The sequence below is a fragment of the Rutidosis leptorrhynchoides genome, chromosome 7, assembly GCF_046630445.1.
Source record: "Rutidosis leptorrhynchoides isolate AG116_Rl617_1_P2 chromosome 7, CSIRO_AGI_Rlap_v1, whole genome shotgun sequence".
Classification (NCBI taxonomy): domain Eukaryota; kingdom Viridiplantae; phylum Streptophyta; class Magnoliopsida; order Asterales; family Asteraceae; genus Rutidosis; species Rutidosis leptorrhynchoides.
The window spans coordinates 244788571-244813316 of record NC_092339.1 but is presented as its reverse complement, the minus strand read 5'-3'; positions in this window follow the sequence as shown (position 1 = coordinate 244813316).

The following is a 24746-nucleotide window of genomic DNA, read 5'->3' as shown; positions in this document are numbered from 1 at the left end:
TTGACAACTCATTACTTAACCAGTATAATAAATATAACGATATTTATATTTTATTTCATTAAATATATATAACGATTTAAATTAATATTATATATATTTATACGCGTATTATACATACATAGTTTTTATACTTTTACTATACTTTAACTTTACCTTTACTTTACTTTTACTTTACTTTAACTTTAATAATTCACTTTAATAATTCATACTTTAATAATTCACTTTAATAATTCATACTTTAATAATTCACTTTAATAATTCATACTTTAATAATTCACTTTAATAATTCATACTTTAATAATTCACTTTAATAATACATACTTTAATAATTCACTTTAATAATTTAAAAATCTATTATAAATAGAATTCAATAGGTTTCATTATTTCATAGAAACTTGAAAATATATTTCTCTAAACTCTCTCAATCGATTTATATATATATATATATATATATATATATATATATATATATATATATATATATATATATATATTTGCTCTGTATTATTTCAAGATATTATTAGTATATATAAAATATTACGACGGAGTGCTGTCCGAGTGATTTCAAAATAGTTTTTTTGAATGAGTCGAAGCTAAGAAAATTATGGGTTATAGCTATGGAGGTGATGGGTATGGTTCATGGGTATGCTCGTGAGGTCAATCTAGTGTTTATCATCTCTGTTGCATCTACGTACTTTCCTGCAATATTGAATCTCAATATTGATACGTTCGTGAATCCGAGGCCAACCTTGCACTTGTTAAATGACGTTATATATATTTTTACTACGAAATACAGTATTGTGAGTTTCATTTGCTCCCTTTTATATATATTTTTGGGACTGAGAATACATGCGCTGTTTTTATAAATGTTTTACGAAATAGGCACAAGTACTAAAACTAATTCTACGTGGGTTTAAACCAGAAATATACCCTTAGCTTGGTAACATTAAACTACTTGTCTATGTACGGTAGGCGCGAATTCTAAAGATAGATCTATTGGGCCTGACAAACCCCATCCTGACTATGGGATGCTTTAGTACTTCGAGGTTATTTTAAACACACCTGATCTGGTGTACTTCAGAGGGTAAAACATGAATTTTAAGGCTTGTTACCGGGTGCCTACAACTTATAGAATACTTTTATACACTTGCGAGTGTACATATATTTATAAACGGAAATCTTGTGGTCTATTAATATATTGAAATGATTGTTATGATAAAGCTATGAACTCACCAACCTTTTGGTTGAAACTTTAAAGCATGTTTATTCTCAGATATTAAAGAAATCTTCCGCTGTGCATTAGCTCATTTTAAGGATATTACTTGGAGTCATTCATGGCATATTTTGAAAGACGTTGCATTCGAGTTATTGAGTTCATCAAGATTATTATTAAGCCAATTATAGCTGGATGTATTATGAAATGGTGTGCATGCCGTCAACTTTCGTTGTAAAGAAAGTTTGTCTTTTAAAAACGAATGCAATGTTTGTAAAATGTATCATATAGAGGTCAAATACCTCGCGATGTAATCAACTATTGTGAATCGTTTATAATGTATATGAACGGGTCCTTTCATATATACACTCCAATGATCAGCTCTTAGCAGCCCATGTGAGTCACCTAACACATGTGGGAACCATCATTTGGCAACTAGCATGAAATATCTCATAAAATTACAAAAATATGAGTAATCATTCTTGACTTATTTACATGAAAACAAAATTACACATCCTTTATATCTAATCCATATACCAACGACTAAAAACACCTAAAAACACTTTCATTCTTCAATTTTCTTCATCTAAGTGATCTCTCTCAAGTTCTATCTTCAATTTCTAAGTGTTCTTCATAAATTCCATAAGTATAGTTTCATAAAAATCAAGAATACTTCCAAGTTTGCAAGTCTACTTCCAAGCTTTCTAATCCATTCCAAGTAATCATCTAAGATCAAGGAACCTTTGTTATTTACAGTAGGTTATCTTTCTAATTCAAGGTAATATTCATATTCAAACTTTGATTCAATTTATACAACTATAACAATCTTATTTCGAGTGAAAATCTTACTTGAACTGTTTTCGTGTCATGATTCTATTTCAAGAACTTTCAAGCCATCCAAGGATCCTTTGAAGCTAGATTCATTTTTCTCATTTCCAGTGGTTTTATCCAGAAAACTTGAGGTAGTAATGATGTTCATAACAGCATTCGATCCATAAATATAAAGCTATCTTATTCGAAGGTTTAAACTTGTAATCACTAGAACATAGTTTAGTTAATTCTAAACTTGTTCGCAAATAAAAGTTAATCCTTCTAACTTGACTTTTAAAATCAACTAAACACATGTTCTATATCTATATTATATGCTAACTTAATGATTTAAAACCTGGAAACACGATGAACACCATAAAATCGGATATACGCTGTTGTAGTGAAACCGGGGGCTGTTTTGGTTTGGATAATTAAAAACTATGATAAACTTTGATTTAAAAGTTGTTCTTCTGGGAAAATGATTTTTCTTATGAACATAAACCTATATCCAAAAATCATGGTTAAACTCAAAGTGGAAGTATGTTTTCCAAAATGGTCATCAAGACGTCGTTCTTTCGACTGAAGTGACTACCTTTACAAAAACGACTTGTAACCTTTAATTCTGACTATAAACTTATACTTTTTCTGTATAGATTCATTAATATAAGTTCAATATGAAACCATAGCAATTTGATTCACTCAAAACGGATTTAAAATGAAGAAGTTATGGGTAAAACAAGATTGGTTATTTTTGCTTGTTGTAACTACGTGAAAATTGGTAATAAATCTATATTAATCATATCCTAGCTAACTTATATTGTATTATACATGTATTCTAATATATTATGTAATCTTGGGATACCATAGACACGTATGCAAATGTTTTGACATATCATATCGACCCATATATATATTATTTGGAACAACTATAGACACTCTATATGCAGTAATGTTAGAGTTAGCTATACAGGGTTGAGGTTGATTTCAAAAATATATATAGTTTGAGTTGTGATCTAGCCTGAGATGTGTATACACTGGGTCGTGGATTGATTCAAGATAATATATATCGATTTATTTCTGTACATCTAATTATGGACAACTAGTTGTAGGTTACTAACAAGGACAGCTGACTTAATAAACTTAAAACAGTAAAACGTATTAAAAATTTTGTAAATATATTTTGAACATACTTTGATATATATGTACATATTTGTTATAAGTTCATGAATCGACCAGTGGCCAAGTCTTACTTCCCGACGAAGTAAAAATCTGTGAAAGTGATTTATAGTCCCACTTTTAAAATCTAATATTTTTGGGATGAGAATACATGCAGGTTTTATAAATGATTTACAAAATAGATACAAGTACGTGAAACTACATTCTATGGTTGAATTATCGAAATTGAATATGCCCCTTTTTATTAAGTCTGGTAATCTAAGAATTAGGGAACAGACACCCTAATTGACGCGAATCCTAAAGATAGATCTATTGGGCCTAACAAACCCCATCCAAAGTACCGGATGCTTTAGTACTTCGAAATTTATATCATATCCGAAGGGTGTCCCGGAATGATGGGGATATTCTTATATATGCATCTTGTTAATGTCGATTACCAGGTGTTCACCATATGATTGAATTTTATCTCTATGTATGGGATGTATATTGAAATATGAAATCTTGTGGTCTATTATTATGATTTGATAATATATTGGTTAAACCTATAACTCACCAACATTTTTGTTGACGTTTTAAGCATGTTTATTCTCAGGTGATTATTAAGAGCTTCCGCTATTGCATACTAAAATAAGGACAAGATTTGGAGTCCATGCTTATATGATATTATGTAAAAACTGCATTCAAGAAACTTATTTTTGATGTAATATATTCTTATTTTAAACCATTATATAATGGTCGTGTGTAAACGGTATATTTTAGATTATCATTATTTGATAATCTACGTAATGCTTTTAAACCTTTATCGATAAAATAAAGGTTATGGTTGTTTTAAAAATGAATGCAGTCTTTGAAAAACATCTCATATAGAGGTAAAAACCTCGCGACAAAATCAATTAATATGGAACATTTATAATCAATATGAAAAGGACATTTCACTTCGTTTCCTTATTTCCACAACTCATACTTTCTATTCTTTCTCTCTTAACTCATACTTTAAAGCATTCGTCAATATGCTTAATCCAGTTCTGATTCTTGATATTTTCCTGGCTATCGTATCCTTCATTTTTCTTTTTCATCTGCCACCGGAGGAATTTATTTTCTTCTATTATTACCTTGGGGTTATAGTGTTCTTAATTCTCCCGTGCCTTTACGTTGCAGTACATATTGATATGTACGGTTTGTAATTTATGTGTTGTTGTCGGCTTTATATTTTCCTTTTAAGAGTTCCATGCTCTTGTCTCCTCTTCCCGACTTCAAGTCAAGTGAATAATGGTCCAGAATTTATAGGTATGGATTTTAAAATGAACATAGTTAATGTTCTAATAAGGGAATTGTAATGGCAGGAACTTGATTTGTCAAATTACCAAAATAATCCGGAAAAGGCCGAATCATCAAGAAAAAAATATTTTCTTGATATGTTTTAGGGGTTAAGTAGAATAAAAGAGTCGTGTAACATGGCACATGATGACGTTATGATCTGTGAATCATCACGTTCCATTTAGAAATTCAGCATGACTTACTTTAATATAATCACGTTGATCAAGTGTCATTATATTATACTAACTCATGCTTCAGTTCCCAACACTACTTCAAACACATTCATACTTCAAACTCGAAGGTTTCAGAATTTAGAAACTAAACAGTTTCTTTTATGATGTAATACAGATTACGCGGAGAGATAAACGATTTCAGATAAGTATAGTTATGAAAATATCTTCAAAAATATCGAGGATATTTATAATGAAAGATACGATGATGTCTTAGAATATTTAAGATAAGAGGATGATGGATAATAATGGTTTAGAGTCAGGAGCAAGATATTCGATAATAATTTCGGCAGACACTGAATCATTTGGATTCTTTGAAGGTAGGTTTCGTCCTTGTGATTTGTCCACAGCCTCCTTCATGGTTTATCCAATCCGTTCTTCAGCACCAAATCTTCTCTTTTTCTGAGCTTTGCCAACACACTATTCTTTATCATCAAACTTTTTACTGTTAAGGTCGTTTACAGTTTTTGTTGCTTCCTCAGCATTTTTCAAAGTTTCGAGAACTAGTTCGCAGTTAAGGGTGTTTTTCAAAAACTTCACATTCGAAGTATGTAAGTCCAAGAGATAGACGTTATATGTACACATATATCTGTTGGCGTAGACATGCTGCGAGATTTCAAAATACTGATTGCTGATTCCCAGTAATTGGCATGACAATTCTTGTTACAAGATGCGGATGAGTAACTGATAGGGTTTTGATAAATATAATGATTTTTCGAAAAATCCTAGATCAATACGGTTGCTGGTAACTTTACTGCTAATGTGGTGGAATATAAAAGGTTCTCCGGTAACAAAAGGGTAATCGTATATATATATATATATATATATATATATATATATATATATATATATATATATATATATATATATATATATATATATATATATATATATCAGGGTTATAATAAGGCTACTCCGGATGAAAAATCGAGGTTGACTTGTTGGAGCTATGACAGAATTTGCTACTTTGAAAAGGAATCACAAAGTTATTTATTTGCTAATAAATGCCAAAGGTTCTGGCGCGAGTACGTGTTAAACTATACCTTTGGTTTCGAGAGTTTTTCAGGTGCATGACTGTGGGTAACATGTGGTTGGATCATCATCTCGATTGTTCATTGTTTGACGTGTCTTCAGGAATTTCGAGGGATTTGAACACAGATTGTAATCGTTAATATACATATGATGTTCTAGGATTTTGAATGATACAATATTTTTCTGGGTTTCTATGAATAGATATGATGTTCTAACATAGTTTTGAAGTCTAAGTATAGTTTTAAAAGATGTAAGAATTCTAAGATTGATGTCTTCTCTTAAATCTTGACTTGGATTTTGATTTGCCAAAATCAGATTATGCAATCAAATTTGGATGAGAATGGTTGTTTTGATTTCTATGAAAGAATGTATATTGTTGTGAATGTAGTGAGTATAGTTGATGATTGCGGAATCAGATTCGAAGAATGTAACATATTAATTGTGAATTTATATATCTCTCGGGTATTACCTACCCGTTAAATTTTTTTTCACAAATAACTTTTTTGTACAATTGAATTTCATTACAGTCACTATGAAAATATATATGTATGTATATTTTCTTCAGATGTAATACAGATTTACTGAGTTAATATAATATTAAACTCATTTGATTTTTAGCTGGAATTGAAAATTAATAATCTCTAAGACATTAAAGATTACATAATTTTCGTGGAGTGTTTCACTAATGTAATTAATACTTCATTATAGATACTATTTGATATTCCTTAGTGAAGGATGTTGATGTTCGTAAAATTCTTGTGAACTTCGCAAGAGACGATGATGTTTTCTAGTGAGTTTCGAGTATATCGAAAGTGTAAAATCAAACATATAATTGATTAATACACTTGATTTATTATGAATTGGAATTCATTGAGTTTGGAACAGAGATTGTAGTTTACAATGGTTAAGTCGTTAATTGAAGGATTATAGCATATTAGTAATATAAATTTAACTGAGTAGTATCTACCCTTTTTCAATTCTTACATAATAGCTTAGTATGAAAAGATTTATGAGGGTTTCAAAATTTATATATATAAGATATACATATAAATTTTTCAGAGAAATTGAGTTAATACTTCATAACTCATTGATACAATATAATCGTTGTTGATTCTTAATGATGTCCACGGTGATTCTTGAACTAGCGAGGTTTGTGATGTTATAGGTGCTGCTGATGCTGACGGTACTTGATGTTATGCGAGGTTTATATAAAATAGCTTTAAATTTTACAAGGAAATACTATTAAATACGATATAATTTTACACAAGATATTTATTTATTTATTGAATTGATATACTTAAACCTTGCTACAACACTTATAGGCAGTGTACCTAATCGTACAGTAGTGTAGTTTTTAGTAAGTCCGGTTCATTTCACAGGGAATCTTTTTCACAAAGCTTAACGCTATATTAGTTTAAATTTATAAAAATACAAATATATATAAGTAATATTATTATTATAAAGGGGGTTTTTACCGTTTAATGACCGGTTTGTCGATTTTAAAAACTTTAGTTATAGTTAAAACAAAATGTAAAATATTAAATACATAAAAGACTTAATTTAAAGCGTAAAGTAAATAACGATAATGAAATTGCGAATAATAAAAGTGCGATAAAATAAACTTGCGATAATTAAAAAGTACGATAATTAAAAGTGCAATTAAATACAATAACAATAAATAAAAATGCGATAATTAGAAGTGCAATTAAATATAAAATAAAGGAAATTAAATATGAAATAAAAGAATTATGCTTATTTAAACTTCCGTAATCATGATGTTTGACGTGTTGATTTTAGTTTTATGCCCATGGGTTAATTGTCCTTTGTCCTGGATTATTTAATATGTCTGTCTGGTTTTTGTCCATAACAGTCCATCAGTCATAAATATAAAGTGCGAGTGTCCTCGTCAAATTATCCTTATACCCGAAGTCAAATATTCCAACTAATTGGGGACTTAAACTGTAACAAGATTTTAATACTTTGTTTAATAATTACACCAGGATGTCGATTGTGTGTAACTCAAGGTTTTAATACTTTGTTAACAATTATGCCAAGTGTCCTTGTACATAATTTCACCCCTGTTTTAATAATTCTAGTGACTATTAATCCATTCCCGTGTCCGGTTAAATGAACGATTATTCGTACATATAAATACCCCGCCCATCATGTCCGATCGAGTGCATGTGGTTATTTTTAGGTACGTCCAATTGTAAATCTTTATATTAAAATTAACAAACTATCATTTAGTTAAACAAATATAAAGCCCATTAATAGCCCATAGTCTAATTTCCACAAGTGTCGTTCTTTTGTCCAAACCCCAATTATGGTACAAAGCCCAATTACCCAATTTTAGTAATTAGCCCAACATCATGATTACTTCGTTTTAAATAAGCATAATAATAACTTAGCTACGAGACATTAAATAAAAAAGGTTGTACATAACTTACAATGATTAAAAATAGCGTAGCGTTACACGGACAGAATTTTGACTTACACCCTTACAACATTCGCTAACATACCCTTATTATTAGGATTTAAAATTAAAATTAAAATTAAAATATAAATTATATATATATATATATATATATATATATATATATATATATATATATATATATATATATATATATATTTACGTATAGATAGATGGATGGATATATTGATATATAAAATGATCAGAATTCGTTGGGTTTTATAGGGATTTTCGTATTTGGCTGCTTCGCGAGTCGCGGCATTTTTGGCCTCCATACTCCGCAACTCGCGGAGTTCGTAATTCCAGCTCACAAAGGTTTGTCATTTAATTTGCCGACGTTTTATAAATATATTATAATATATATAAAAATATAAATTTTAAGAATTAATTATATATTATATTATATTTATATACATAGTTAACTTGTAATTTTTAGTCCGTTGCGTCGAGCGTTGAGAGTTGACTCTGGTCCCGGTTCCGGATTTTCGAACGTCCTTGCGTGCAATTTAATATCTTGTACTTTGCGTTTTGAATCTTGTACTCTTGTAATTTTGAGACGTTTCTTATCAATAATTGGAACCTCTTTGATTGTATTTTGTACTTCTGAGCTTTTTGGTCGTTTGCGTCTTCAATTCGTCGAATCTGTCTTTTGTCTTCACCTTTTAATATTTAAACGAATATCACTTGTAAATAGAACAATTGCAACTAAAAGCTTGTCTTTCTTGAGGAATAATGCTATGAAATATATGTTCATTTTTAGCATTATCAAATATTCCCACACTTGAGCGTTGCTTGTCCTCAAGCAATATAGTCTTGAAATACTAGAATCACTTCTTTATTCTTCACACTTTGTACATCAGTGATTTCTTTACGGCGGTATAAACAATGGTAGTAACGATATGGTTTACAGTCCCACATGACTATAAAAATTTATATCCATTAAGGAAATTGGATCTTTATGAAAATATTTGATCTTTTGAAAATTAAATCTAGTTTTTACCCTAGATAAGTTTTCCGGAATAACCCTTCACCGGTGTTTGCAAATTATTTTTGTGAGTTTGGTGGGTTTCAGATTTGAAAATTTTAGCTCAAAACTTATGGTTTTGTGTCACCCACTTGCTAACCTTGTATTTGGAAAGTAACACGTCCAGTTTACTTGTCCCGTATATTACCTTTTGGTAAACTACCGTCTGGTTGTAAAGGAAAGCGTTGAACAAGCAACTGTTAAGGCAATGTCCCCTGACATGCTTTTAATTTTGGTCTATAATGTGTCGGACGCAATTACTATCCTTTGTAGGAGAAATAGTAAAGCTTACCCTTATAATTTTCTGGTCTGGCACAAGGTCCTGTCTTTGACCATGCTATGCAACCACCGTTCTTACGGTTGACACCTGATTTGGTTCAGGTGACCTAATGAATTCTAGGTGAATTCCTAGAATTTTACGTTCAATGGTAATGAACGCATTGAAAATGGGTTTTTAGAAAACAAATCGGTTTGTAATTTTGATCAAAATATTTTCTCGTTCAAGCTCGAGTTTAGATATCATCGAATTCCATGAGTTTGTAATTCTCAATCTTTAAGGTCAATCTCAAGGATTGAGTAATATCAGGCTTAAAAGCTGATTTTGATCTTTTAAGGAGATTATCCTTTTTGGGGATCTGATTCATTAGTCTTATCCAGCTAATTTGCACGGTGCCCCCCATTGTACGAGATAAATCCTTCTCATGTTTAGGATAAATCTGACCACTTGGCGACCCTGTTTAATGCTGAGGTCCGTGGATTTCCTGCTGATTTTAGTGATGACTTTTCTAGATTTTTCGTCAACCTACAGCTGGTCTGGACGACAACTTCCTGACCTAAATCAAGAATTCGAAAGACTTTACTTCCTTTTAACGATGGAATTGATTCATCGTGTAGATCCATCTCTTTTTTTCTTTCATCGGGTAAAACAGTTTAGTTTAGTCCAAAGCAAAAGTATTTTCAGTTATTTGTTACAGAAATATGTGACATATGTTTAAAATATCTTGGTAAATTTTCCCACACTTGGCTTTTATTTTCCTTTTTATTGTCCTCTATTCCATTTTAAATGAATTTTAACATTTTGGTTTGTTTCTCAATTTATGTCCTTTCCGAGGTAACAATAATTTCGGTGTTAAAACCTAGTTTTATCATTCATAAATATGTACAAACCTGATTTTGAGTTCATTTAATTGAAAATTTTGAAAAATTTTACTAGAATTGGGTAGTCAGTATATAAGACTAGGGCTGTTCTTTATTATCAGAGAGCACTAGATTCTAATATAACTACTGCTATACTAGTATTTTTAATGGTAACCAAGTGTTTAAGATAAAAATTTTAAAAATCCGAAAGAATTTAACCCCTTCCCAAACTTAAGATCTTGCAATGCCCTCATTTGCAAGAAATCAGTAACAATTTAAATTATTGAGGGTGATTTGTGTGAAAATGATTAAATTTTACCAAAGTTTCCAAACATATTTGTGTTTGTGTTGAATGATAAATGGTGCACATCATTTGTTCATTCCGTCTTGTTGTTATATCACATTTATTTTGCATCTTATCGTCAAAATTAGTTGGTTTTGCTGAACTTAATGCCAGTCTTTGAAAATGCGTTGTTTTACCCTGTTATGTACATAAGATAAACTGCAAACATATATACATATTTTTGAAGTTTGGTATATTACCCCACATTCAAAAATTATTAAAATCTAATAATAAAAGTTAGAAAATTATAAAAACTATTACAATATTAACATAAGTATTAAATGTATCAACATTACAAATTATAAAATAAATAAAACTAAGTAGACTAGGGATGATACTGATACCAGTAGGGGTTCCATGCATAACCATATGTGTTATAAAATGCTTCGGCTGGGTTATACGTAGGATACGGTGGTTGGATCTCTATAGACCAGGGAGGGAATATGGGCGATGGAGTAGGAATATAGTTTCTACCTATATGTTAGCAATAAGCTATGATTTGGTTTTGATGAACTTGCCAATCTTCAAATGCTCTATGTCTAGCATTTTCATACTCTTGTGAAGCTATAAACCTTTGCATTTCTGCCATTTCATTTCCCCCTCCTACATTACCTTGCTGTTGGTGTCTCTCAACCTGTGGATGTCTACCATTATATCGTGCTGCGGCGTTATTTCGCCTCTTCAAAACTTTCGCACCATGGTATACATTTAAACCTATTGTATCTCGGGGTTCTGGTTCTTCGATTAGTAATCCCCCCCGACTTATATCCACACCGAGATATTCAGCAATCAAAGTAATAAATATACCACCTCCTATTATGATATGCGGTCTCATCCCCCTAACCATAGCTGATAAATAATAACCCACACAATAAGGTATACTTACAGCGCTTTGTGGATCTCGAATACACATGTGGTAAAACAAATCCTGTTCATTTACCTTTTCCTTGTTCTTACCTCGTTGTGTAATCGAATTGGCTAAAAACCTATGAATTACTCTTAATTCAGCTCTATCTATATCCAAATAAGAGTAATTTCCCCCTTTAAATCGGTGATGGCTAGTCATTTGACTCCATACACTATGCGTATCAAAATTTTCGTCTATCTTCCTACCGTTCAATATCAACCCTCTACAATCGGCAGATGCTAACTCCTCAGGCGTATATATACGTAAAGCCTGAGCCATGTCTAGTAAAGACATGTGGCGCATCGAACCTCCTAACAAAAATCTAATAAAAGATCGATCGGTTAAACTAGCTACCCGATCATTTAATTCTATACTACACAACAATTCTTCACACCATACTTTATATACAGGTCTACGCATGTTGAATAACCGTACCCAATCGTTAAAAGTAGAATTACCATACCTCTGTGCAAGTAATTCCCAAATTGTCCCGGCCAATTCTACAGCTTCTAATGGTCCCCATTCTATGACCCTAGGTACTTCAACAGCTTTAGAATGAAGAGTATGCAAACTCCTTTGGTATTTTGGATAATCTATCCAAAGTCTGTCAAATCTCAGGTTCGGGTGCAAATCTTCCAAGTGCATATCAGAAAATGTCATGACTGGATGAGGTATATCTTGTTTGTAGTAGTTATCCACCTCCTGTTGTTCCGTATTTTCAGCAGGAGCATTGCGAGCTTGGGATGAAGATTCACCCCTTTCAGTCTGCAAAACACATCAAACACAACTTTTGTGCATCCAAATATGCATTAGTGTCAGCAAAATCATCAATCAAAATAATTACAATGACATGTTTAATTTATATCAAACTTAAGCTCATTTTCATATTTTCATCAAATCTACACTTTTTCAAATAAGCATATACGAAAATGTTCGCCAAGTTCATAAGCATTCAACTCAAATAACATGTCAAAATAATCATCACTAGCAATTAAACAAGTTTCAAATGGCATTATCTCTCAAAAATCAAGTTCATGAATTTTAGACTTGAAAAAGTCCACTTTAATTCTCAAAATCGTGTTTAGGCTCAAAGTTTGGATCATTTAACTACCTAAACATGTTACACTACTTAATTTAGCAACAATTCATGACAAAAATCGGCCATAACCTGTTTATATCAAAAAAGCCCCAAATTTGCTCAAGAACACAAACCCTAGATTACTCAAAATTTGAAGTTTAAGGCTTCTAATCATGTTAAATAGCATCAATCTAGGTTAAACAAGCATAATACATAAACAATTTAAGCGTAATTACACTAAAAAGCATCAAAATCAAATTGGGTATAAAATTGCTCAAGAACACTAATTTTCAGATTAAATGGTGTTTAGGTGTAGAAATTTACCGTTTTTCTTGAGTAATTCCTTGATAGCATCCTTCTCAACATGATTTTAGTAAAAGATTTGATGATTAACGGTCAAAAATTGCGAATTTGGTGTGTGTTTTTCGGGTTTTTTCGGGTTTATTTCGCAGTTTATTTTTGTGTTGTGGTGTGTGGACTGAGCTGATTACATTTTTATTTTTTCTGGGTTTTGGTCCCTCCGCGAGTCGCGGTGTTTGACCCTTCAAACTCCGCGAGTCGCGGAGTTTGTATATATATATATATATATATATATATATATATATATATATATATATATATATATATATATATATATATATATATATATATATATATATATATATATATATTTTAAACATCTTATACTAATTAAAACAATTAAGTAATTAATTTTAAAATTTTGTTTCCCTTGTTATTTAGGACGAGGTCGTTTCGGATCGATGTCCTAGTCCGTCCCTCGACAAAATTTTAAAATTTGTCTTTTTGTAGCGATTGTTTTAAAAGATAAGATTTTTGGGTTTCTTTTAATGTTTTTGGCATACTTTAATTCAATAAGATTAAAAATAATGATAATAAAAGTTCTCGTCCCTCCCTCGGGTAAAGCAATTTCGGTTCAACGACCTAGTCTTCAATTTACGACGAATTTTAAAAATCATATTTTTAACTTAATGAGATAAAGTAAATTTTTGTTTTTAAATTCACACCAAACTTAAAATAAAAATATATAAAATTCAAAATTAATATTAAAAATTCACACCAAACTTTAAATTTGAAATGCATAAAATTAAAAATTCTTATTTTAAAAATTAAAAATTCACACCAAACTTAATTTAAAAATTCATATTATAAAATCACACCAAACTTATATTATATTTTTCAAATATTTACAATTTTAAATATATTGTTTTTACAAAGTTTACAATATTAATTTAAGATTTATATATTAATTTTAAAAACATGGTAAAAATAAAATTAAAAATCTTTTTGGATTTTTATCCCACTTTAATCAATCAAATATTATCAAAAATATGCGCCCCTCTTTTCGGTAAAGTAATTTCGGTTCCATTACCTAATTTAACTCATGAAGAATTTTTGAAATATTTTGGGTTGATTGATTAAAGATATTTATACCTTAAGAATAAACGTTAAATTTCTCCGTGATGTAATAAATTTTTGAATGATATCAATAATTTCGGTCGCCAAACCTAATTTTATTCAATACCAATTTAATACTTTATAGTGAACAAATTAGCGTTTATTATCAAAAGGTTAAAAATAAAAATAAAAACTGTACAGACTTACCTGTGAGATAGTATTCTTAGTTATATGATCTATCTCATTCATAAGATAGTCGGTTTAATTGGTTTTCCATGGCTACATAGGCGTAACCTCGAGCATTCAGTGTTTTTTCTTCTAAACATATGAACAGTCCATCTCTGCATAAAGTAACAAATTTGGTATTTAAATAGGTTTGATTATTTGAACATTTACCTCCATGTGACCATTTTCCGCATTTGTGACATCTTTCAAGGTGTCGTGCTCTTCTTTTCGCTGCGGATTTTGATTTTCCTTTACCAAATTGTAACTTATTATCTTCGCATCTGGATTCTTTTCTTACTCCGTCCAATCTTTCTCTGATTACTGATACTATTTCACTCGGTAGTGTGTCATTATTACGTTTAGTGATCAAAGCGTGTAGCATTAGACCATGGTTTAGTTCACAGGCAGTCTTCATTTCCTAAAAAAATAAAAATTCAGAATGGAGGGAGAAGACTATTTCTTTAGGGTCTGCTAGGGAAAGACCATTCGGGTTCCATTTTTGAGAACTACACAAAAATAGACAATCTAACTCTAACAGAAATACATATTATCCTTTAAAGACTTGATTCTCCCCACACTTAGTTAGCTGTGGTATCGAAATTGTGATTAACTTCATTGTCGAATTCCATCGGACTATCTATGTAATGTTTAACTCTGTGACCATTAACCTTAAATTCAATCCCATTTGAATTTATTAATTCTATCATTCCGTATGGGAAAACTCTTTTGACTATGAATGGTCCAGACCATCTTGATTTCAATTTTCCAGGAAATAGCTTGAATCGTGAATTGAAAAGAAGAACTCTGTCTCCTTCTTTAAATTCTTTTAAACTTCTGATTCTTTTATCATGCCATTTCTTCGTTCTTTCCTTATATATCAACGAATTTTCATATGCTTCATGTCTTAATTCTTCTAATTCATTTAGTTGACTTAACCGTAGACGTCCAGCTTCATGTAAATCAAGATTACATGTCTTCAAAGCCCAAAATGCTTTGTGTTCAATTTCTACTGGAAGATGACATGCTTTTTCATAAACAAGCCTAAAAGGTGTGGTTCCAATTGGAGTTTTGTAGGCTGTTCTAAAAGCCCAGAGTGCATCCTCCAAGTTAATGGACCATTCCTTCGGATTTGATCCTACGGTTTTCTCTAGAATACGTTTTAAAGCTCGGTTGGTATTTTCAACTTGTCTACTTGTTTGTGGATGATATGCGGTGGAGATTTTATGAGTTACTCCATATCTTTTAAGAACTTTCTCAAGTTGATTATTACAAAAATGAGTACCCCGATCACTTATTAAAGCTTTCGGTGTTCCAAACCTTGCAAAAAGACGTTTTAAAAAGTTGACTACAACTCGTGCATCATTAGTTGGGAGAGCTTGTGCTTCCGCCCATTTAGATACATAATCAATGACAACGAGAATATAGAGATTATTATGAGATTTTGGAAATGGACCCATAAAGTCAATACCCCAAATGTCAAATACTTCACATACTTGTATGACATTTTGTGGCATTTCATCACGTTGACTTATTTTTCCGGCCCTTTGACATGCATCACAGGATTTGCAAAGAAGGTGTGCGTCTTTGTAAATTGTAGGCCAATAGAATCCAGCATCGTAAACTTTTCTTACTGTTAGTTGAGGCCCATAATGCCCTCCTGTTGGTCCTGTGTGATAATGGTTTAAAATTTTACTAGCTTCATCTCCAAATACACATCGGCGTATTATTCCATCGGGACAACTTTTAAACAGATGTGGATCTTCCCAAAAATAGGGTTTTATATCACTGAAGAATTTCTTTCGTTTTTGGTACGATAATCCTTTTTCAAGGAATCCACATACTAAGTAGTTTGCATAGTCTGCAAACCATGGTATTTCATTATAATCTATCTTCAATAGATATTCATCAGGAAAGTTGTCTTGTATGGCCGATTCATTTAGAACTTCTAACTCAGGATTTTCAAGACGAGAAAGATGATCAGCAGCGAGATTTTCTGCTCCTCTTTTATCTCGAATTTCAATATCGAACTCTTGTAAGAGTAAGATCCAACGGATTAATCTTGGTTTGGCATCTTGTTTCGAAAATAGGTATCTAAGAGCAGAATGGTCGGTATAGACCACCGTTTTTGCTAGAACGAGATATGAACGAAATTTGTCAAAAGCAAAGACAATAGCAAGGAGTTCTTTTTCAGTAGTTGTATAGTTCGTTTGTGCTCCTTGTAACATCTTACTAGCATAATATATAGGTTGAAATCGTTTTTCAATCCTTTGTCCTAAAACGGCTCCCATTGCAAAATCACTTGCATCGCACATTAGTTCAAACGGTAGATTCCAATTTGGTGTTATCATGATCGGCGCATTAGTGAGTTTTTCTTTAAGAATATTAAAAGATTTGATACATTCATCTGAAAAGATGAATGGAGCATCCTTTTCTAGGAGTTTATTCATAGGAGTGGCAATTTTAGAAAAATCTTTTATGAAACGTCGGTAAAAACCGGCATGCCCTAGAAAACTCCTAACTCCTCTAACATTGGTTGGATGTGGAAGTTTAGCAATTACATCTACTTTAGCTCTATCCACTTCAATTCCTTCTTTTGAAATTTTATGACCAAGAACGATGCCTTCTTTAACCATAAAATGGCATTTCTCCCAATAAAGAACTAGATTTGATTGTTCGCATCTAATAAGCATTCGTTCAAGATTAGCTAGACATGTTTAAAATGTATCACCGAAGACTGAAAAGTCATCCATAAAAACTTCCATGCATTCTTCTATCATGTCGTGAAAAATCGCCATCATACACCTTTGAAAGGTTGCAGGGGCGTTGCAAAGTCCAAATGGCATGCATTTGTAAGCAAAAGTACCATAAGGGCACATGAATGTGGTTTTCTCTTGATCTTCGGGTGCTATTGGAATTTGAAAATATCCAGAAAATCCATCTAGAAAACAATAGTAACTATTTCCGGCTAATCTTTCCAACATTTGATCAATGAAAGGTAAGGAAAACTGATCTTTTTTGGTGGCGTCATTTAATTTTCTATAATCAATACATACACGCCATCCTGTTACAGTCCTAGTAGGAATAAGCTCATTTTTTTCATTTGTAATGACAGTCATGCCACCTTTCTTAGGCACGCATTGAACTGGGCTTACCCATGGACTATCAGAGATTGGATAAATTAAACCTGCATCTAGCAGTTTAATAATTTCTTTTTTAACTACATCTTGCATATTCGGATTTAGTCTTCGTTGGCGTTGCACATACGTTTTATGACCTTCTTCCATAAGGATTTTATGTGTGCAATACGAAGGACTTATTACTTTAATATCATGAATCTTCCATGCAATGGCTGGTTTATGAGCTTTCAACATAGAAATGAGTTGTGATTTCTCATTTTCAGTAAGTGAAGACGATATTATTACAGGCAATTTTGGAGGTTCTTCTATCGATGTAAATAAGCGTATTCCAAATGATTTGGAAGTGGCTTTAACTCTAATTTTGGAGGTTCTTCTATCGATGATTTATATCGATATCTGTCTTCTTCTTTTAGCATTTGAATTTCTTCTATTGTTGGTTCATATCCATTAGCTATAAGTGTAGCTAACATTTCAACTTCATCAATTGGTTCAGTTCCTTCTCCTAAAGAACATTCTCCTGTTCCTTGTAATTCTGGAAATTCTTCTAATAATTCTGCATGTGAATCTATAGTTTGAATATAATAACATGTATCATCTGCAGATTGCGGTTGTTGCATTGCTCTATCAACTGAAAAAGTAACACTCTCGTCCTCTATACTTAGGGTCAGTTTCTTACCGAACACGTCTATCATTGCTTTAGCCGTGTTTAAGAATGGTCATCCTAATATGAGAGGAACTTGAGAATCTTCTTCCATGCCCAGAACAACAAAATCTACTGGAAATACTAAAGTACCAACTTTAACTAGCATGTTCTCCATTATCCCTCTAGGATATTTTATTGATCTATCGGCTAGTTGTATGCTTATTCTTGTTGGTTTCAATTCTCTAAGGTCTTGTTTAGTGTATAGTGAAAACGGCATTAAATTTATACTAGCACCTAAGTCTGCCAATGCTTCTATTGAACTAAGACTACCCAGAAAACATGGAATTGTGAAACTTCCTGGATCAGATAATTTTTCTGGTATCGTATTCAACAGCACTGCTGAACAATTAGCGTTCATGGTAACATCCGAGAGTTCTTCCATTTTCTTTCTATTCGTGATCAGATCTTTCAAGAATTTAGCATATCTAGGCATTCCTGAAATCACATCAATGAAAGGAAGATTTACATTTATCTGTTTAAACATATCCAAGAATTTGGATTGCTCGGATTCAAGTTTCTCTTTCTTCATTTTACTCGGGTAAGGAAGTGGTGGTTGGTATGGTTTAACATAAAGTTTAGCCTTAATTGTGTTATCTTCATTAACCTTTTCAACTACCGGTTCTTTTTCCTTATCTTGTTCAGGTTGTGGTTCTTGTGGAGTAGGAATAGCTTCATCAGAAGTTACAGGTATTTCAGGTGGTTTAAGTGTTGTACCACTTCTTGTGGTAATGGCTTTAGCTATTTCATTCCGGGGGTTTGCATTTATATCACTAGGTAAACTTCCCGGTTTTCTTTCACCTATTAACCTTGCTAGGTTACTTACTTCTTGTTCCAGATTTTGATTAGAAGCTTGTTGATTTCTAAATTCTTGAGCATTTTGTTCATTAGTTTGTTTCTGAGATGTGAAAAACTGCGTTTGAGTTTCAACTAGCTTCGTCATCATATCTTCTAAATTCGGCTTTTTATCATCGGGTTGTGGTGGTTTGTTTTGAAAATTAGGTCTTTGCTGGTTGTAAGTATTGTTAGATACTTGTTGATTGCTAAGACCTTGTTGGTTGTTGTATGGAATATTTCGATTATAATTCTGGTTTTGATTGTAGATCGGTCTTGGCGGTTGATAATTATTCTGATAATTATTTCCAGGCCTTTGGTTTATGTATGAAATATTCTCTCTTTGTTCCATTGTTAATTCAATACTGAGACAATCTTTTGTCAAATGTGGTCCTCCACACTGCTCACAACTAATTCGTATTGAGTGTATATCTTTAGTCATCTTTTCCATTCGTCTCTCGACAGCATCTATCTTTGCGAAAATGGAATCTAAGTCATGGCTAGAATCGGCTCTAGCTACTTTAGATGATCTAACGATATCTTTTTCTTGGTGCCACTCATGTGAGTGGGAAGCAGTGTTATCAATAATTTTATAAGCATCAGTTTCTGTTTTCTTCATAATAGAACCACCAGCTGCTATATCGATGTCTTTTCTTGTAGTGATGTCGCATCCTTGGTAGAATATTTGTACTATTTGACAGGTATCTAAACCATGTTGCGGACATCCTCTTAATAACTTTCCAAATCTTGTCCACGCCTCATATAGAGTTTCATTTGGCTTCTGTGTGAACGTAACAATTTCTCCTTGAAGTCTTACGGCTTTAGATGCAGGAAAGAATTGTTTAAGAAATTTTTCAACTAAAACATCCCATGTATCAATCGCCCCTTCAGGTAACGATTCCAACCAATCTTTGACTTCTCCCTTTAACGTCCAGGGAAATAACATGAGATATATCTTTTCATCCTCAACTTCTCTTATTTTAAATAGTGTGCAGATCCTATTAAAGGTACGAAGATGTTCATTTGGATCTTCCTTCGGTGCACCACTAAATTGGCATTGATTAGTCACCATGTGTAGAATTTGTCCTTTGATTTCATAATCTGGCGCATTAATGTCTGGATGAGTAATTGCGTGACCTTGGCCAGTGCGTTTAGCTCTCATTCGGTCTTCCATACTTAAAGGTTCTAGATTCTCCATAATTGAATTTGTTGAATCGGAATCACTAGAGGATTCTGATTTAATGGTTCGTTCCTCAACAATCTCTGTTTGAATGATTGGTGGTTCCGGAGGAAAATTTAATGGTTCAGGATCTATGAATCGTCCCTGAATATTCTCCGGATTCTCAATTGTGAGGTCGGGTTCAAAAAATGGATTATCGGAAATTTGAACTGGAGTACTTGGTCGACTGGATGACGATTCTAAAGAAAAATCAACAGCGGTAATATTTGCTAAATGTCTTGATCTAGTTACAGGTGGTGAACGTACAAAAGGTGGTGAACGTCTTGCTCGGTGCATTCACTGAATATCCTATTAGTTTTTTAAAAAGAAAGAAAAATTATATAAGTTATCCAATTAATAGACTTTTCTGATTTTGCCCACGTTTCGAATAGCCAAAAGATGCAGCAGAGGGGCAGGATTCGTTTGGTCTCAATATAATTGAGGACTGTTTGGCTCCAATAACTCGGTCCACGTACAAATCCAACTATTACTACGAACCAGAAAATTTTGATGTCTATTAATTTAACTACTTAAAATAAATTTTCGTAATTTTAAGAAATTTAGATAAGAAGTAGAATAAAAATCTATGTCCTAAAAACTAGAATAGCGAGAAATAAGAAAGAAAAAGAGCGTGTCGGAAAAAGATCGAAAAATAAAAATAAGAAAGAAAAAGAGTGACTTATAGAACTTAAAAACACTCGACTAACCCAACCTTATTACTATCACTAACTTAAAATTATAATCGCAAATTGAGATTACTAATTGAAATGATAATTGATACATAGGTAAAAGGCGTCGAAAAATAAAAATAAGAAAGTAGCGCGTTGAAACTTAAAAAGGCAATAAAAACTAAAAATTAAAAGTTGCTTCTAAAAATATTAAAGCTTACAAGTAAAACTATATCCCAAACGGCAATAACTTAAAAAGAAACTAAAACTTAAAAAGGCGTCGCAAAATTCTAAAGCACCTATATCTTAGTCTAAAGAAAAAGCACTTAAGGGATTTTACGGCAAAGCCTAAAAATCTAGAAATAAAAATATAACTATGGCAAAAACTAAGTTTAAAACTAAAAACTAGCGAAAAATACAAATATTACGCTAAAACAATTAAAAAGGAAGAAAATATAAAAATATACGAAAAGTTGTAAAAATTACAATTTTTATAAAAATATTATTTTTATATTATTTATTTATTAAAACTATTAATTTTACATTAATTAAACTAATTTAACTAAATATATAAATTAAATAAAAAGTAAAACTAATTAATATATTAAAATTAAACCTAATTAGGGTTAAAAGTTAATTAATAAATATAAAACCCGTAATTAATGCTGATTAGGGTTTCTTTCACGTGTGTCAGGGCTGCTCCGCGAGTTGCAGTGCCCGAAGCTGCAAACTCCGCGAGTCGCGGGGTTCCAATTTTCCTACGCGTTTTACTTTTTTTCGGTTTTTAAATTTATATTTTAAATAAACACAAAATTTTTAAATAAAACTTATATTTTTGTAAAATAAAAATAAAGAAACTTTATAAAACTTAAATATTTAATAAACTCTTAAAAATATTTATATTTTTGTTTTTCTTTTCTATGTTTTCGAATATTTAAAACGTATTTTTATAAAAACGTATTTTTATAAAAGTAAACTAAAAATAAAAATCTTTTTTTTTTTATATTTAGCGTTGCGCTTTCGGCGTTTAAGTTCCCCGGCAGCGGCGCCAAAAATACTTGATGTTATGCGAGGTGTATATAAAATAGCTTTAAATTTTACAAGGAAATACTATTAAATACGATACAATTTTACACAAGATATTTATTTATTTATTGAATGGATATACTTAAACCTTGCTACAACACTTATAGGCAGTGTACCTAATCGTACAGTAGTGTAGTTTTTAGTAAGTCCGGTTCGTTCCACAGGGAATTTTTTTCACAAAGCTTAACGCTATATTAGTTTAAATTTATAAAAATACAAATATATATATAAGTAATATTATTATTATAAAGGGGGGTTTTTACCGTTTAATGACCGGTTTGTCGATTTTAAAAACTTTAGTTGCAGTTAAAACAAAATGTAAAATATTAAATAAATAAAAGACTTAATTTAAAGCGTAAAGTAAATAACGATAATGAAATTGCGAATAATAAAAGTGCGATAAAATAAACTTGCGATAATTAAAAAGTACGCTAATTAAAAGTGCAATTAAATACAATAACAATAAATAAAAATGCGATAATTAGAAGTGCAATTAAATATAAAATAAAGGAAATTAAATATGAAATAAAAGAATTATGCTTATTTAAACTTCCGTAATCATGATGTTTGACGTGTTGATTTTAGTTTTATGCCCATGGGTTAATTGTCCTTTGTCCTGGATTATTTAATATGTCCGTCTGGTTTTTGTCCATAACAGTCCATCAGTCATAAATATAAAGTGCGAGTGTCCTGGTCAAATTATCCTTATAACTGAAGTCAAATATTCCAACTAATTGGGGACTTAAACTGTAACAAGATTTTAATACTTTGTTTAATAATTACACCAGGATGTCGACTGTGTGTAACTCAAGGTTTTAATACTTTGTTAACAATTATGCCAAGTGTCCTTGTACATAATTTCACCCATGTTTTAATAATTCTAGTGACTATTAATCCATTCCCGTGTCCGGTTAAATGAACGATTATTCGTACATATAAATACCCCGCCCATCGTGTCCGATCGAGTGTATGTGGTTATTTATAGGTACGTCCAATTGTAAATCTTTATATTAAAATTAACAAACTATCATTTAGTTAAACAAATATAAAGCCCATTAATAGCCCATAGTCTAATTTCCACAAGTGTCGTTCTTTTGTCCAAACCCCAATTATGGTACAAAGCCCAATTACCCAATTTTAGTAATTAGCCCAACATCATGATTACATCATTTTAAATAAGCATAATAATAACTTAGCTACGAGACATTAAATTAAAAAGGTTGAACATAACTTACAATGATTAAAAATAGCGTAGCGTTACACGGACAGAATTTCGACTTACACCCTTACAACATTCGCTAACATACCCTTATTATTAGGATTTAAAATTAAAATTAAAATTAAAATATAAATTATATATATATATATATATATATATATATATATATATATATATATATATATATATATATATATATATATATATATATATATATATATATATATTTACTTATATATAGATGGATGGATATATTGATATATAAAATGATCAGAATTCGTTGGGTTTTATAGGGATTTTCGTATTTGGCTGCTCCGCGAGTCACGCCATTTTTGGCCTCCATACTCCGCAACTCGCGGAGTTCGTAATTCCAGCTCACAAAGGTTTGTCTTTTAATTTGCCGACGTTTTATAAATATATTATAATATATATATTAATTTTAAGAATTAATTATATATTATATTATATTTATATACATAGTTAACTTGTAATTTTTAGTCCGTTGCGTCGAGCGTTGAGAGTTGACTCTGGTCCCGGTTCCGGATTTTCGAACGTCCTTGCGTGCAATTTAATATCTTGTACTTTGCGTTTTGAATCTTGTACTCTTGTAATTTTAAGACGTTTCTTATCAATAATTGGAACCTCTTTGATTGTATTTTGTACTTTTGAGCTTTTTGGTCGTTTGCGTCTTCAATTCGTCGAATCTGTCTTTTATCTTCACCTTTTAATATTTAAACGAATATCACTTGTAAATAGAACAATTGCAACTAAAAGCTTGTCTTTCTTGAGGAATAATGCTATGAAATATATGTTCGTTATTAGCATTATCAGTACTGTTGATCCTGCTGGTAAAACAAATCTAGCTTGTAAACCGTGCACCATCCCTTGACAGGGTTTCTACTCTTCTTTCTATCATTTCGATCTACACATCTGATTTATGGTTAAGGTTAGAATAGTTAATCTCTAAGACTTTGGAGATTACATAATCGTCGCAGAATGCTTCTCCAATGAAGTTATGAATCAATACTTCATCGGTTAATGTTGCTGATACTCCTTGGTATCTACGGTACGTATGACGTTGATGTTCAAGGTACAGATTGTGATGTTGAGGTGTGGGATGCGGATGTTGTTATTGGTGGTGGTAATGGTACTGTTGATGTTACTGATGGTGGTACAGTTGATGCCGGTGATGCTGCTGGTGCTTGTAATATTTGCACCATATTCTACAAAGCCACTACCCGAGCACGAAGCTCGTTGACTTCTTCTATTACACCGGGATGGTTTGCAGTTCAGACGAGCGGATGAATGAGATCTAGAATTTGTGATAGTATATAATCATGACGAGATACTTTGGAGATGAGAGAGAAAAGGGTGCTTCGAACAGGTTCGCCGGTAAGTGCTTCAAGTTCTTCGCCCAAAGGGCAATGTGTTGGATGAAAGGGATCACCTTCTTCTTGTTTCCAATGATTGAGGAGGCTACGAACTCATCCCCAATTCATCCA